Source organism: Eleutherodactylus coqui, chromosome 5 (assembly GCF_035609145.1).
Source record: "Eleutherodactylus coqui strain aEleCoq1 chromosome 5, aEleCoq1.hap1, whole genome shotgun sequence".
Classification (NCBI taxonomy): domain Eukaryota; kingdom Metazoa; phylum Chordata; class Amphibia; order Anura; family Eleutherodactylidae; genus Eleutherodactylus; species Eleutherodactylus coqui.
The window spans coordinates 118620087-118636195 of NC_089841.1; the positions used below are offsets into that span (position 1 = coordinate 118620087).

General features: G+C 48.1%; 1 protein-coding gene across 4 annotated transcripts in view; it reads left to right on the plus strand.

The window, feature by feature from the left end:
- Window positions 1-16109, plus strand: part of APC (APC regulator of WNT signaling pathway) — a 108041-nt gene that overhangs the window by 14157 nt on the left and 77775 nt on the right. For 2 of the 4 annotated variants that reach the window (XM_066603056.1, XM_066603062.1), the window contains exon 2: window positions 4872-5019. The exons of 1 other annotated variant lie outside the window; for it this stretch is intronic. The gene's annotated coding sequence lies outside the window, so the exon portion shown is untranslated. Of the gene's footprint in view, window positions 1-4871; window positions 5020-10363; window positions 10441-16109 lie in introns of those variants that run through there. One more of the 4 variants, XM_066603057.1, reaches the window with a different exon arrangement.

Consider the following 16109-nt stretch of genomic DNA (forward strand, 5'->3'; position numbering starts at 1 on the left):
CCACCGGATGTATGGGTGGAGACATGGGTTGGGAGCCCCGAGTTACAGGGTACGCCTAGGTGATGGGCACAGCTGCGGATTGGCTGCCGCACCACACCTCCCACATCTACTGACCATCCCCCTGCCAAGCTCACACATCTCCCAGGTGGACTCCCATCTCCGCTCCTGTCCCCCCAGCCCCAAGCTCACACAACTTTGCTGCCAGACTACCCTGTCAGCTCCCAGCTTCCATCCCCCCTGCCACCGCACACTGCCATCTCCACTCCTGTCCCTCTGCCATGGTGCTCATACAACTCCCAGCCCGACTGCTCTGTCAGCTCTCTTCTGGCCCCCCTCAGCCAGCCCCGCTGCCACTCTCTGCGCTGGGTTCCACTCCTGTACAACGCTGGCCCTGGCGTCACCACCATCAACAACCCGGCTCTCACAATGGTGCGACTGGTGACCAGCTCTGCCGAGTACTGACAGGTGTTTTTTGTTCGGAGGAGCAGCAGCTTACCTACAGCACACCGTCCTGCGCGGTGCTGGCCGGCTGTGACAGCTGCTGTTCGCCCAGAGCAGCGGCTTGCCTGCAACCTGCGGCAAAGAGCAGCGGGGACCTGACATGCTGTCTGCGAGGGGTGGACAGCCGTAACGGGTAACACAGCCAGGACCTGAGATGCTGTGTGCAGAGAGCAGCCAATCCACAGCTGGGGGCGTTACCTGCCCATTACCTGCCACCGAGCCAGGGCAACCCATGTCTTCACCCCTAGTTCCAGTGGAGACATAATGTACCAGTACCCTCAAGCTAACCCCTTCTCTTACTCTGGGTGGGAGGGTTGGTGACCAAAATAGCCAGGTGCTTCACTTGAAAGTGCCACTCAAGCTGTGTTGGGGCTCAGATAGGGCTTTACATCTCTCTTGGTGATTGTGCGGAATTAAAAGTAAAATTTATGGTTTGTTTCTCTCCTCATTGATGTCAATAGGTTTTAAAAAAGAAAAACTTTCAGTTGGCTTCTGTTATTTAGTTATATATTTTTTTAATGGAAAAATCGCATAGTCTGTAGCGCTATTTGTTGTGTTTAAAAAATAAACCCTAATGAAGCAGGGGGAAAAAATTCCATTTTTTTCCCCCCCGGAAAACCCATTGAAATCAATGGGGTAGGAAACAAAAATGTCAGTTTTAATTGTTTCTCTACTCCAAAAATGGAACAGAGAGATGGAAGCCGTAACGGAGCCCTAACCAGATGTTAATAAGCCTAACGCGCTTACACCATGTCAGGGGTATCATCAGGGCTGACATGGGATGGGCATCCTAATGCCACAGCCACCTGTGGCCAGAATTATGGAGACATTCAAACTGGCTGTTCTACACTGTTTCCAAAAGGTCCCATTCGCACAGGAGTATTTTATATGGCTGTAATCCCGACAGCATACACCACTATTGGGTTACATCGGTGTATCTATGTGCGTATAAAATACACCGCAGCATGTCCTGTTCTGGCCGTATTATGGACCTCAATTGCCCATTAAATTCCATGCGTAAAAATGCAGCAGACAGACAGTTATTTAGGCATGTTGTCAGGAGACAGAGGCTGCACAATCTGGGGGATCTCCTGTTACATAGTAGTCCCCCTCCTTCATATAACACCATACAGGCTGTAATGCTGACATGGCTACATAATAGGAAATGTGTACGCTGGTGTATCTGAGCCGTCTAGTGTCACTGAGAGTTCTTCCATCTTACGTATTAACAGTGGTAATCTGTGGTTATCTGTCTGTATGATCACATAGAGCAAAGAACGCAATTTAGGTATTGGGATCCTGTGACATCACTGATGACTAAACCTCAAGATAACACTATTTCAAAAAGGGAAGGATCACCTTTGGGCTAGGTTCTCACACGGCGTATTCCCGGCAGAAATCTCGAGGTTTGGCCGCAGCGAAAAACCACGTGATGTCCGCCGGGGAAGCGCTGCTTCAAAACTCACGGCACTTAGCCACAGGTTTTGGAGCGGCTTGGCCGCACGCTTTTCCATTGCGGACGGCATTCCCATAGAGGAGAGCGTGGCCACAGCAGGGGAAAAAAAAAAGAAGACTCGACATGCTGCTGCCGGCGAATCCGCGCCGCAGTGCCGGCTTTGCCGCAACGGATTCGCTGTCCCATGTGGACAAGATCCACACGGCTGACTAATCCTGAGATTAGCGGTCACAGGCGGACTCGCTGTGGCGATATTCTCACACACACAAAAAAAAGAGCTCTCGCATAGCTATTTTGACAGAAATTTTTTTTTTTTTTATATCACCTGAAAAATAAAATTTCACTCCACTTATGGTACATTAAATATTGCCATTAAAAAAATACAATCCACCCCACAAAAAACAAGCCCTCAGACAGCTGCATCGAAAAGATAAGGATTATGTTTTAAGAGTGACGAGGAGAAAACTAAAGTTTAAAAAACAAATGTCTGCGCCCTTCATGCGTTAAAGGGGTTTTCCAACACTGCACTATTGATAAGCTATCTCTACCGATTAACTGCTGATGACCTACTGCAAGGACAGGTTATCAATAGGGTTGGAAAACCCCCTTTAGGTCAACAGTGAAATATAAACCGCAGTACCTACAGGGTGCTTCAGTGTGTTGCAGTGCATTGTGCTATCAGCATTATTGCGCTCCACCCTTGACCTCCTCCTGTATAACACGCTGCTCTGCGACTTCATACATGGAGGATATTGGGATGGGGGTAATGTACAAGAGGTCGGCGTGAGATTCAGATGAAACCTGAAGTCCACTGGCATAGATCTGTGGCGGGTCTTTGTGGGGTAAATGTGTGAAGTGTTTGGAAGTTTGCAGAATAGTTGGAACTAATTTCTCCTGGAAGCGCCATCTATTTCCTGGTACGGCCATTTCGTTCCTTAATCAGTTTGCTTTTGATGGTAGCTCAAGTGACAACTTGCTAATTAAATGTCCAAACCCCATTGTTAGGAGCTTGAGAACTACACTTGGGTTCAGGCAGCTTTCTTCCAAGTGTGCTACTGGTGCCAAGAAGGGGAAAGAAAGGACTGAGAGGTTGTAAAAAGCTTCTTATGTTCTGCATAGAGGAACCAGCTTGTGTTCCTCTGTATTTGCATAAAGTGTCCCAGTCCATGAATGTGGCCCCTTCCTCCAGTACCGTACATTAAAGGACAAGATGTTGGAGCTTTTATTTGTAGGTTTGAATAATGCACAGAATTACCCGAAGGCCTGTGCAGAGCTGTGAGCGGATCTGACATAGAAGGGGCAGAAGGGATTCGGCTGACTTCTAGACAATTCCACTTCTGAATTGGTTCTCCGGTTTAATACTAATGACATAAACTGTGAATATCAGTTTCATGCCTTTACCAATACTTGTTCATTCGTACTGATATCCGGCTCCACAAATTTCTTCATGAAGTCAGAGATGGCAAGCAAGTGTGCTTATTAACTTGTAGCTCTGTAAAAGCTTGATTAATCGCTGTAGGATGGGACTACATATCTCCCTACTTCATGGCTTAAAGGGATTCTGCCACTTCTGGCCGTTTTGCTGCAGGAAGTAGACAGCTCTGTACACTGCGCAGTGGCCTGGGTTGGTATTGCAGGCTACATCCCATTCACTTCAATAGGACTCAGCCTGCAGAACCAACCCTGACCAATGTATGGAGCTGTCTGCTTCCTGCAGCAAAACAGCAGTGGAACAACCTCTTTAAACTTAGTTGCTCATTGGTGGTCTGTGCAATATTGCATCTTCCGTGGACATAGTCATTTGACGTGTTTCAGCTTTAGTTGGCTGAATGTGAGCGTTTATCATTCCAGCTGATGACCTGATGCTACACGTTAGACTGATGGCATGTTGGTCAGACATTTAATCTGATTTGTATGGTCAGCTTAAAGGGGTATTCCCAGGATAGTAAGTCATGACATATTGCTAGGGTATTGCAACCTGATCCTCAGCGTGAAGGAGCTTTAGCGCTAGTTGAGGGTTGCTGCTCTTTCACTGTATTTTCCCTGCATAGTGATACTCCAGCCATCTGTTTGCAGGGAATTACAACACAGCCGCATTGATTAGTAGAGGTCTGACCTCTGGGACCCCAAGTCTTATGGCATACCCTAGGGATGTCCCATAACTATATGAAGTATAGGTCCCCTTTAAAGTAGATGTGTCATTGGAGTATACTGCCCCATGTAGGCTGAAAAGGGCGAGGGATGCAGCGGACTTGAATAGGACAGCATAGTGTGGTGACAGATTTGCTTTAAAGGGGTATGCCCAAAATTGAGTTTTTATCCATAGGATAGGTGCTAAAAGTCTAATTGGAGTGTGAGACTCCACCTATCCCAAGAATGGGGGTCTTGTGTTCTCCTCTCATCCTCGCTACGGGCTCCGTGTTCCTCTGGCAGGGACATGAGTTGACATGGGCGGTGACTGAGTTGTGTGCATGGTGCCACTCCATCCATCTTCAGTGGGCCTGATGGAAATGCTCAAGTACGAGCGCTCAGCTCACATGCACGCTCAATGTTCTCATCAGTAGTGGACTTGGACGGGCGTCCGGCTTCTTCATGGCTGATTCCTTGAATTTCTCTATCCATTCATACACTCTTCAGACAGACCCTCAGACCACAAATAAGTGAATCCCTGCATGCTGCTCCTCCTTCGTGCGGATCACAAGTGGGGCAGCCATTTCTTCTTGCGCTGCAGTCACAAATTGAGTGACGTAACGCTTCAAACCTGCACAGCAGAGACTGGGAGACGGCGGACTAATGGGAAGTGTCGACAAGACAGTAGTTTGCGTTTGTGGCTTCTCACAAGCAGATGCAGTTTAATTCTATGGCACATACTGTTATTTTTGTTATTTACATACCGCTTATATGCTCTTCTTAGGATGTCAGACAATATGGCGTTACGGTGATCTTCTGCCAGCGGAAGCCGGGATACCTGAATCAGTGCTGTGCGTGTAACGGAGCACACACGGTGGGATGAACGACTTGCTGAGGTTTTGTGACGAGAGAGACGAAGGGAGAACGTTCCAGTAAGTACTGCGTGTAGTTCTCAGGTCACAAAAGCCTGAGGTTCAGTTTCTTGTGGTCCTTTTAGACGAGGCGATTCTCCTTTGAACGAGCGAGTGACATCACCGCGAACTTGTTTGCACTCGTGCAGCCTGTTTAAGGCTGCATTCCCACGAACGTATATCGGCTCGGTTTTCACGCCGAGCCGATATACGTCATCCTCATCTGCAGGGGGGGAGGATGGAAGAGCCAGGAGCAGGAACTGAGCTCCCGCCCCCTCTCTGCCTCCTCTCCGCCCCTCTGCACTATTTGCAATGGGGAAAGGTGGAACAGGGGCGGGGCTAATTTGCAGAACTTAGCCCCGCCCGTCCCGCCTCTTTTCATTGCAACTAGTGCAGAGGGGCAGAGAGGAGGCAGAGAGGGGGCGGGAGCTCAGTTTCTGCTCCTGGCTCTTCCATCCCCCCCCCCCCCCCCTTCCCCTGCAGATGAGGACGACTTATATCGGCTCGGTGTGAAAACCGAGCCGATATACGTTCGTGGGAATGCAGCCTAAACAAGCAAATGCATCGTTGACTCGTTCAAACGAGAGTTATTCGATCCCTGTATAAGCCAATACAAGCACTGAACGAGCGCTGTTTACACGAAATGATAAGCCAACAAGCCAATAATCATTTTAGAATGACAAACGAAGAGTGAATGGTTCTCGTTGGCCTTTCAGTCATTGGCCAAATGATCTACTATTATTTTTGTGCAATTTGGGCTAGTAGAGTTCCATAATATGCTTTACACAGGGCAACATGGAACGCTGACAATAGATATTACGCTTGTAGTATAAATGAGTGTCCCTGAGAGACCATGGGTCTACTGACCTGAACTCGCAGCATCATAGATCCCGATGTGCTGGGGCACTCACCTGTAATATGGGAGCAAAACTGCACCCGCAATATGCTGACCTGAGAACAGCCTGTCTGTAATTAACCCCCTGGGAGAGTTGAAAGATTGAAGCCTCATATCCAAGGGCACGCACAAATTCTACATAGGGGATCCCACACAGAATCTGCCAGCGACCCTGTGTACCTGTCTGTGTCTTGAAGATCTGTACTATGGATGTGTGCGAAGTGCCGGCCGGCGCACATGCACAGTACAGATTATTATTTTTTTTAAACTTCTGCTTTTCCTGTGGAATCCATAGCCCGTCAGATGCGGACCAGCTGCAGATCGGACGGCTTCTATTGACTTCAATGGGAGCCGTCTATGCGGGAATCACAGTGAAATGGAGAATGTTGCAATTTTTCATCCGCGAGGGGAAACCGCAATTGGTTTCCGCTCGTGTACATGAAAAATCGTTTTTCCATAGCATGCTATGAAGGGTTAAAAATCTGAGGCAAAGGGGTATATCTTCAACAAGACAGTGTGCCTTGTCACAAATCCAAAGCTGCTTTACATTGATTTATGAATATAGATGTTCCACGATTCCACTGCCCTGCACAGTCTCAACTTGAACCCTACTGAACATCTTTGGGATAAACTGAAACATTTTTTTTCTAGGGGCAAGGTGTACAAAATCTGCAATTCTTTTAACGGCGTTCACTATGCAGTGTAAGGGTGCATTCAGACAACCATATATCGGCTGGGTTTTCACGCTGGCCGATATATGGCGTCTCTCTCTGCAGGGGGAGGAGGCGGGGTGGGGGCGGAGCTAATTCCAGCAACTTAGCCCCACCCCCATTCTGCCTCCTTTCATTGCAAATAGTGCAGAGGGGCGGAGAGGAGGCAGAGAGGGGGCAGGAGCTCAGAGCACCGCTCCCGACTCTTCCAGCCTCCTCCCCCTGCAGAGAGGGACGCCGTATATCGACTGGGTGTGAAAACCCAGCCGATATACGGTCGTCTGAAAGCACCCTAAGTAATATGTTAAATAAATTCTAGGGTTCGGTACTATCATGTCAATGCCAAATTTTTATATATATATATATATATATATATATATATATATATATATATATATATATATATATATATATATATATAATATAATTTTTTTTTTTTTTTTTTTGCAACTTTTCCATACTTTTAAAAGACTTTTTTTTTTAATCGCTGCATTTAAAAAACCCCTAATATTTTTCTTTTTTTGTCAATGTTGCTATGTTTTTTGGGGTTTTTGTGTGATGAATCTTTATTGGTACCATTTGTTGATTTATACAATGTTTTGATTGCTTTCTATACCTTTTTTTGGTAAGGCAAGATAGGCAAAATTAGCTATTTTTAGCATGAATTCCCTCTGTCAGCCTTTTACCTGCTGGGGTCGCATTGGCCGCAACATGTCAAGAATTAAATAGTGGGGATCTTAGGTTTCTCCAGTCCCTGCTGTATGAACAAGTTCCAGGTTGTTAACAAAGCCCCTTAATGTCCGCTATCAAAGGGCATATGGGTGGTTAAGGGGTTAAAGAATGGTCATTCTGTTGAAAAATACGCTATGAATAAGTACTTTGAAGCATGTACAGTAAGTGTGATTTGGGTTTTTATGCTGGAATGCACAGAAATGTGAGTTTTGTTTCTCCTGCTATTGATGGTGTCCCTGCACCAGACTGTGCCCCCGGTTGGCAGTATATCCATGCGGTGAGTTGGCGACTGGAATTGCTTTTATACAAACCACTACCAAATTTTTAGCCAGGGGCTCTTATCTCCCAGGCGCACTTCATTGCAACAAAAACGAACCAACTTATTGCAAAGTGCTCCCATATGTTGTCTGAAATTGGACTATGTCTGATATGTGTCTACATGAGATCATGTGGAAGCAACATTGGCGCGATTCCTAGTTGACCATAAATAGAAGATGGCAGGCGTCCAAATAAAACTGCCTGCCCTATCAATGTTGTGTACTGGGGTTATTCCAACACTGCCTGTAATGATCTGACACTTGGTGGGTTAAATCACGTCTTTCAGTTGTCGGCGGACTGCTGGTCCCGCTTCATGCATGAGAACTGTTAGATCCCGGTTTTCATTTTGACATCGTATACATGAAAATAAGAAGTGACCGGTTGCAATGGGTAACCTAACCTTTCCTCTTAGAAGCGTATTGTGTAGACAATCCCTGCGGAGAAGCTGGGCCAAGAGCGTTGCTCAGTGTAGATGGCAGACCCTACACCGTCACTGATCTGTAATTTATTGGAAACCTGTATAGTAGAACTAACGAGACATTACTAGCTCTATAGTCTGTGGCCGACTGAGGGAAACATACTGTACTTGAATGAGTGCCGAAATCAGAAGGCCGAGTGGTAGCTGGCATCGTGTGGGAATAACTGGGCACTGGGTAATGTAGGCACTACTTACCTTGGTACTGTTTGGCTCCGACATGCATCCAAAGCATTCACATTAACTATGTATACTGTGTGATAACTATGGCACTAACTCTATGGGTACCTTCTAACTATGTGGGCATAGTACACTATCTTGCCAAGAGTATTTGAACACCCCTATCAGCCAACATTGCACATTACAGGTCCCATTCTTGTACAAGACTCACACAAAAACAGGACATGCAGCCATTATTTTTTTTTCAAACTCGGACTATCTGTATAAGTGAAATAAAAATCTCATGTAAATGAATCATTTCAAATGAATGGGCCAAAAAAAAAAAATCACAGAAAGCAGCCATATACTTACTGATATACTGATCCAGTGAGGCAGCTCTGTACACCACGGCTGTGGGCTTGTCATCTTCTGCAAGGATAGAAAGCTTTTGTAGGCTGCTCATTTTTGCAGCCTGATCTCTGCTAGAGCTCCGCGCTAGATCTGACTGCACCGCATATTAACCATTTCCAATCCACTGTCTGACGTCTGAAGACATTCTGATTGAAGGCTGTGCAGCTCCGATGACGGAAGACGTCCGGCAGGGTATTCTTACTGTATATTACTGGCCGCTCTGTTGTTGGGGGGCCTCTCCAGCATGTCCCATACTTCAGTACTGGCTCTAGCCAGCAGATGGCGCCATTATATAATGGTAGAAAGAGAAAGCCCCCTAGGAAACCCTGAATCCATAATTGGATTGCAAAGGGTTAAAGTAAGACCAAAAAATTGATAGGAAATACGATTATCAAAAGGAAACCATTTCTTACACATCTGAGGTAAAATATGTCCTTCCACAAGATGCAAGCTATCACCCTGCCAAATTTCATCAAAATTGCTTCAGCGGTTTAGCTGTGAAAAGGTAACAGACAGACAGACAGACGGACGGAGGTACTTTCGCATTTATACTATTACCACAACTATTGGTGTTATTTTCTATTGGGTGAATACAGATCAGAATTTGCCAAGTAGAGAATAAAACCAATATGGGGACAAATAGTGGGGAAATACTGATGCCATGTCCGTATTACCATATGCTTGTCTGGAACTAGCCTTGAAGGGAACCGGCCGCATCCCCGCAGTGCCCTGAACTAAGGTATGGTGCAGTCAGGGAACAGGGAGACACGTGGTGTCATTTTTATACTCGCCCACACCCGCGATCCAGCACTGTTGCCCTCTGAAGATTGCGTGGCGCTGGTAAATGTACCCCTCTTCAGTCCCGTGTGTGCGCTCTGCTGTACAAGTCTATGGGAGCAGCGCACACACAGGGCTCTAGAGTCAGGCTTTCTAGCAACACCAATCATCACTGGGTGACAGCGCAGGAGCGGTGGAGTGTAAAACATAGGCCATTGGTTTTAGGCGGAGTTCACACAGGGCGGATTTGCCACGGAAATTCCGTCTGGAATGTCACCGCTGCAAATCCGCCTGTGGCCGCTAATCCCGGTTTGGCCAGCCATGTAGATGAGATTTCTCAGAAATCTCATCCACACGGGATGGCGAATCCGTCGCGGCAGAAGCCGGCGTTGCGGCTTGGATTCACCGGCCGCACCATGTCCATTCTTTTCTTTTTTCTGTTGCGGCCGCACTCAACTCTATGGGAGCGCCGGCCGCAACGGAAAAGCGTGGGGCCAAGCCGCTCCAAAACCTGCGGCTAAGTGCAGCGAGTTTTGAAGCAGCGCTTTCCCGGCGGAAATCTTGCGGTTTTCCGCTGTGGCCAAACCGTGAGATTTCTGCCGTGAATACGCTGTGTGAGAACCCAGGCTTATAGTGTTGAAGAATTCCAAAATGTCTTAGGAGGCTCTAAACCAGACAACATCATGGGAACATTACATCTTAGCAGGCTGTGCGGCCCCAGAGCTGTAGCAGTGCGGTCATCGCTACATAGGCTGTGCACGGTGTCACTCTGGCAGGCGGCTCCGCCCCCTCCCGCCCTCCTGCAGCAGTGCGCGCCCCCGCCGGCTCCGCCCCCTCCTCTCACCTCTGCTGCTGGGTGTGTGGGGCGGTCACGTGACAGCGGTGGTTCGGGGCGCGCCCCCTGTGCAGCAGACGGGCAGCGGGATGGAGAGCCCGGAGATCATGGACGTGATGAGGAGGATGGGGTAGGTGATGGCGGCGCGATCGTCAGTGTCACAGCCGTGGTGGCGCGGTGTGATGTCCCCTGCCTGCGTGTCTTTGTCGCCAGTGCTGCGGCACAGCTGATGTGGGGAGCAGGCAGCCTGTTATCTGCCGCTGTCACCGAACAAAAGGGCAGAGACGGCTGTGACAGGGGGCGACACTGCGCGGGCTCTATCCAGCGGCGGCCATAGCCCTCTGAGAGGGGCGGCTGCTGACATGACAGCGAGGAGGGGGGTAGCGGCGGGCGATCAGTGCCACCCTGTCATCCGTGCCACCCGGCGTTGTGGGGCTTTAACCCTTTCCCATCCAATAACATGTAATTATACGGCACATATTAGGAGAGCAGGGGGTCCTGTGTGCCGGGCATCATGGCTGCAGAGGCTGGCATCCTCCTCACCTAGTGGTGACCGCAGCGGGAACACCCAGGGGGCCGCTGGTGGGCAGACATGGATGTAGGACAGATGTGTGCAGGATGTGACATGGATGTGTGCGGGGAGGTGTGTGTGATAATGCGATGTATACGTGTGCAGGCAGATATATATATATATATATATATATATATATATATATATATATATACATGACCTGCACATACATCACATTAGTCTCTTATCATTTTGGTCCTGCAAAACCTAATCCCCTTTGTGTGGGCAGACAGAATGCCAGTGCTGTGGGTAGAGGTCAGACAGCGGTGCCCGCACCCTCTGATGCCAGTGTCACCTGTCTGTATCCTTCACTTGTCCTTTCAGAAAATAGCAAAACACAAATGGTGAAGCAGCAGTAACGCCTCACTGCCATCTTGTTTCTCAGATGTGTCTTATTTAGTGTAACCGTTCCTCCTGAGCAGCGCCCCTGCACCCCCCATACATCGATTGCTGATGGCTGCCTCTCCGTACATTGTGCTGCCGGGGTACATGGTGGGATTAGTGTGCGGGGTGGGGGATAACTGCTGGAGCTCTGCTGTATTATTACCCCCCACTCCCAGACCCATGTATGGCGCTCCGTATTACATCCGTGTTTTGCAGAACATGACATGGAAGTGATGTAGATCTATGTATCTGTTCACACGGTTGTATTTCTCACGGCTCTTTTTAAACACCGCAGCATGACCCATTTATACCATGTTTGTCTGCATGTCGGTAATCTTCTCTATCGGATGAACACAGATCTGTATCTGTCAAGTAGGAAATAAAATGTACTGCGGCCAAAACAGATGAAATAGTACTGTAATACAGCCTTACTACACGCGGGTGACGGTGCGCTCACCTGTAATACAGCCTTACTACACACGGGTGACGGTGCGCTCGCCTGTAATACAGCCTTACTACACGCGGGTGACGGTGCGCTCGCCTGTAATACAGCCTTACTACACACGGGTGACGGTGCGCTCGCCTGTAATACAGCCTTACTACACGCGGGTGACGGTGCGCTAGCCTGTAATACAGCCTTACTACATGTGTGACGGTGCGCTCGCCTGTAATACAGCCTTACTACACGCGGGTGACGGTGCGCTCGCCTGTAATACAGCCTTACTACACGCGGGTGACGGTGCGCTCGCCTGTAATACAGCCTTACTACACGCGGGTGACGGTGCGCTCGCCTGTAATACAGCCTTACTACACGCGGGTGACGGTGCGCTCGCCTGTAATACAGCCTTACTACACGCGGGTGACGGTGCGCTCGCCTGTAATACAGCCTTACTACACGCGGGTGACGGTGCGCTCGCCTGTAATACAGCCTTACTACACGCGGGTGACGGTGCGCTCGCCTGTAATACAGCCTTACTACACGCGGGTGACGGTGCGCTCGCCTGTAATACAGCCTTACTACACGCGGGTGACGGTGCGCTCGCCTGTAATACAGCCTTACTACGTACGTGCGACGGTGCGCTCGCCTGTAATACAGCCTTACTACGTACGTGCGACGGTGCGCTCGCCTGTAATACAGCCTTACTACGTACGTGCGACGGTGCGCTCGCCTGTAATACAGCCTTACTACGTACGTGCGACGGTGCGCTCGCCTCTAATACAGCCTTACTACGTACGTGCGACGGTGCGCTCGCCTGTAATACAGCCTTACTACACACGTGCAACGGTGCGCTCGCCTGTAATACAGCCTTACCACACACGTGCGACGGTGCGCTCGCCTGTAATACAGCCTTACCACATACGTGCGACGGTGCGCTCGCCTGTAATACAGCCTTACCACATACGTGCGACGGTGCGCTCGCCTGTAATACAGCCTTACCACATACGTGCGACGGTGCGCTCGCCTGTAATACAGCCTTACCACATACATGCGACGGTGCGCTCGCCTGTAATACAGCCTTACCACATACGTGCGACGGTGCGCTCGCCTGTAATACAGCCTTACTACATACGTGTGAAGCTGCGCTCGCCTGTATTACAGCCTTACCACATACATGTGAAGCTGCGCTCGCCTGTAATACAGCCTTACTACATACGTGTGAAGCTGCGCTTGCCTGTAACTGTCTGGACCTGCTGGAGGCCCCGCGTTCGGCTTTTTTTTCCCACTGAAGAATGAAAAGTTTGTATAGCAACCACCCAAGTGAGCAGCTGATATGGATGTTATAAGGGGCCATCATCTCTCCTGACATGTCTGCTTTATCAAACACTTGAATCCCTCCTGAAATAACTTCGCCTGGGCACCTTCTCTGAGAGCTGAGCATCGTGCCGTACCTCTGTTATTCCTCGTGGAAGTGAATAAATTGAAAACTGTACCCCACCATTCACTTTCTCAGTAGGCTGAGTTCCCAGATAAGCTGGCACTCTTGGTACTGATAGGACAGTGTCTGTTAGTAGGGACGTGCCCCTTTGACAATGGGAATTGTTACACCAATTGTCAATTTATTCAGATGTTTCCCGGAGGAATAGATGGAGGAACCGCAAAGTAAAAAAATTCTAAGAAAATATGCTCCAGAATGATTGTTTCATGGAGAACACAACACGTCAGGGCAGCGGACAGGTCTTATTTACAGGGCCACTCCAGCCAGAAAACATATTTTCCCATGCCTGTCCCTCACATGATTGCCCGTCACACTCTGGAGGTCTCCTCTGTGTATTGCAGTCCCTTCCATGCAGTGCAGCCTCCTTTCTGGTGGCTAACATGTAATTGTAGCACAGCTCCTTTCAGGGCTTGCTAGTTACATACGGCCTTGACAAGTTATTCTTTAACGAGTTGAGTTAGCAATTAGAAACCATAAACAGGATTACAGCAGTAATGGTAACCCAGAGTCTAGTGCATAGAAGAGGTGGGCAGAGCGCATGTGATGAAGATATCGTTCCCAGGTGGGTTATTGCTTAAGAAAGCCGAACCCCAGGCCCAATAAATCTGTCCAACATAGTGCATGTATGGGCCCGTATACCCCGGCCGATAAACCATTCAGATTCCCAAACCCAGCGAGAATCCATACCATTATCGTTCAGTATACGTGCCTGCACAGAGTGAACCATGAGTGTAATATGTCCTTTTATCGGTCGCGGTTCAGTTTGTGCAGGCATGTGTAAACAGGCAGTCCATCTATGAACAACTGCCTGTTTACGGTGAGTGGAGGCGGGCGGGCTGGAATGATCTCTGGGACGCTCTGCCTCATCCACATAGGATAAAGATCCACACTGCATAGACTACAGCCGGGATTCGCATTGAAATTAATGGGATGCGGATTTACATGGAATCCACATCCTCATGGAAGTGTGAATCCACCCTAAAGGTTTCACTTGTCTGGCTATATCCATGTAAATAACCCCAAAATAATCACCAGCATACATGGGACTCCTAGTGAGAAACTTCCAAGATTTATTTCTCAACAGAATGAAGTATTCCGTGTGTAAACATTATATACCCGGGGCGTAACATGGTTAGTAAATAGATCAAAGCAACAACCATCATTTTAACCTTTCAGTTTTTAGGACATTTATAAATGAAAAGTGGCTGAAACAGTAAAATCAATGAATTAAAGTAATAATAAGAATTAAAAGTTAGAAAAAAAAACCAACTAAAACCATTACATATTAATGTCCAGGTGATATAACAGCCACATATAATAAAGATTATAAAATACCATTTAATACAACCGGAAAAAAAATAAGACCCTATAAAACCCCTTTCCGAGAAGTGGAGTAAATGCCCGGAGTAACCAGTTGGGTTTTACCCATGGGTTTTCAGATGAAAGCTACCACCTGGTTACTATGGGCAACTGCTCCACTTTGTTTGTTGCGCTAGTTTTTATAATTTTGCGGTTTTCTATAATGACACTAATCTGCATAATTCTATGTGCTGATTGAGGAGCTATGCCCTAATGCTTTCTAATTGGCATGCTTGTACATGGGAGTGTGTTTGCTGTGTAGTGTGGCCTTGAATATGTGTCAGCGGCGGTGTATGCGGTGGGATTACAGTGCCCCCCGGTAAGCATGCAGCTTTTAGTTCCCCTGCTCCTCGGGGCTGAGGGCTGCATTGTGATGCACTGGGGTGAGGACATGCTCGGCTCTTATAAGTGTGAGCCCCTGTAAACAACCTAGGTATGATTCCTCGGAGGGTCACTGCCCTTCTTCTGCCTTGTTTTTGTTATGTTATTGTCTTTTGATGCTTTTGTCTTAAACTAGTCCTTCTGCTGTTGAGGTATTGGTGTGCCCAATCATTTCTGCAGCCTGGTAGGTGGACAGTGTTTTGCATTGATTGATTCTTGTGGCTCACGAGATGAGGTTACACTATGTGGAGCCATTGTCCCCACTTCTAGGATTACTCAGACTAGAGGTCACTCCGTCATTCTTCATCGTCTAGTCATCAGAGGCACAAACAGAACTTTGGTTTCTCCTGCAGCTAGACACTGCTAAATGTTTTCTGTTGATTGTCTGCATTAATTACAGTATGTCTGTAGAATTTACATGGCCACTCCAGCGAAAACCCATTTTTCCATCCCTGCACCCCTCCATTGATAACCTGCCACATTCTGAACATCTCCTATGTATATTGCAGTCTCCTGTGTGATACTTAGCAGGCACCATCTTGATGCTGAAATTTCTCCCTGCTCACTTTCTCTGTGTTCTTAAGGCCCCCTGTCCACGGGTGTTGCGGTATCCCGCCGCCCGGGAGCAGGAGCCGGCAGATGAATCTCCGCCGGTCAGCCTGTCTGATAGGCTATCTGTTAGGCTGACCGTGGAGAATCGCAGCAATTTGCAGCATGCTGCGAATTGGCAGCTGCGAGCGGAGAATCGCAATGATTCTCTGCTTGTGGACGGGGTCGACGCTTTCCATAGCTATGCTATGAAAAGCTTCAGACGGCATGAAATCACATTAGTGGACAGGGGGCCTAACTCTCCCATGATGTTTAAGCACAGCATCACATAACCAGCTAGAGCTAGTGCCATATCTGCCTGCTGAGAGGAAACTGCCGTTGCCTTCTGTATTCGCCTAAATCGTGCCAAATCCCTCGCTTGTCAGGTTTGCTTGGTTTTTAGCTCACCTAAAAACCAAGCGACTGTCAGACCGTGTAAACGGGAGTTGCTCAATCTTTGAGTGACTACTGATTGGAAATGGTAACATCAGGTTGTCCATTAATTCATAACTTTCCAGTAGAAGCAAAGGGATAACTACACATTCTCTGGCTCCATCTATTTTATGGCCAAAGTGCCGA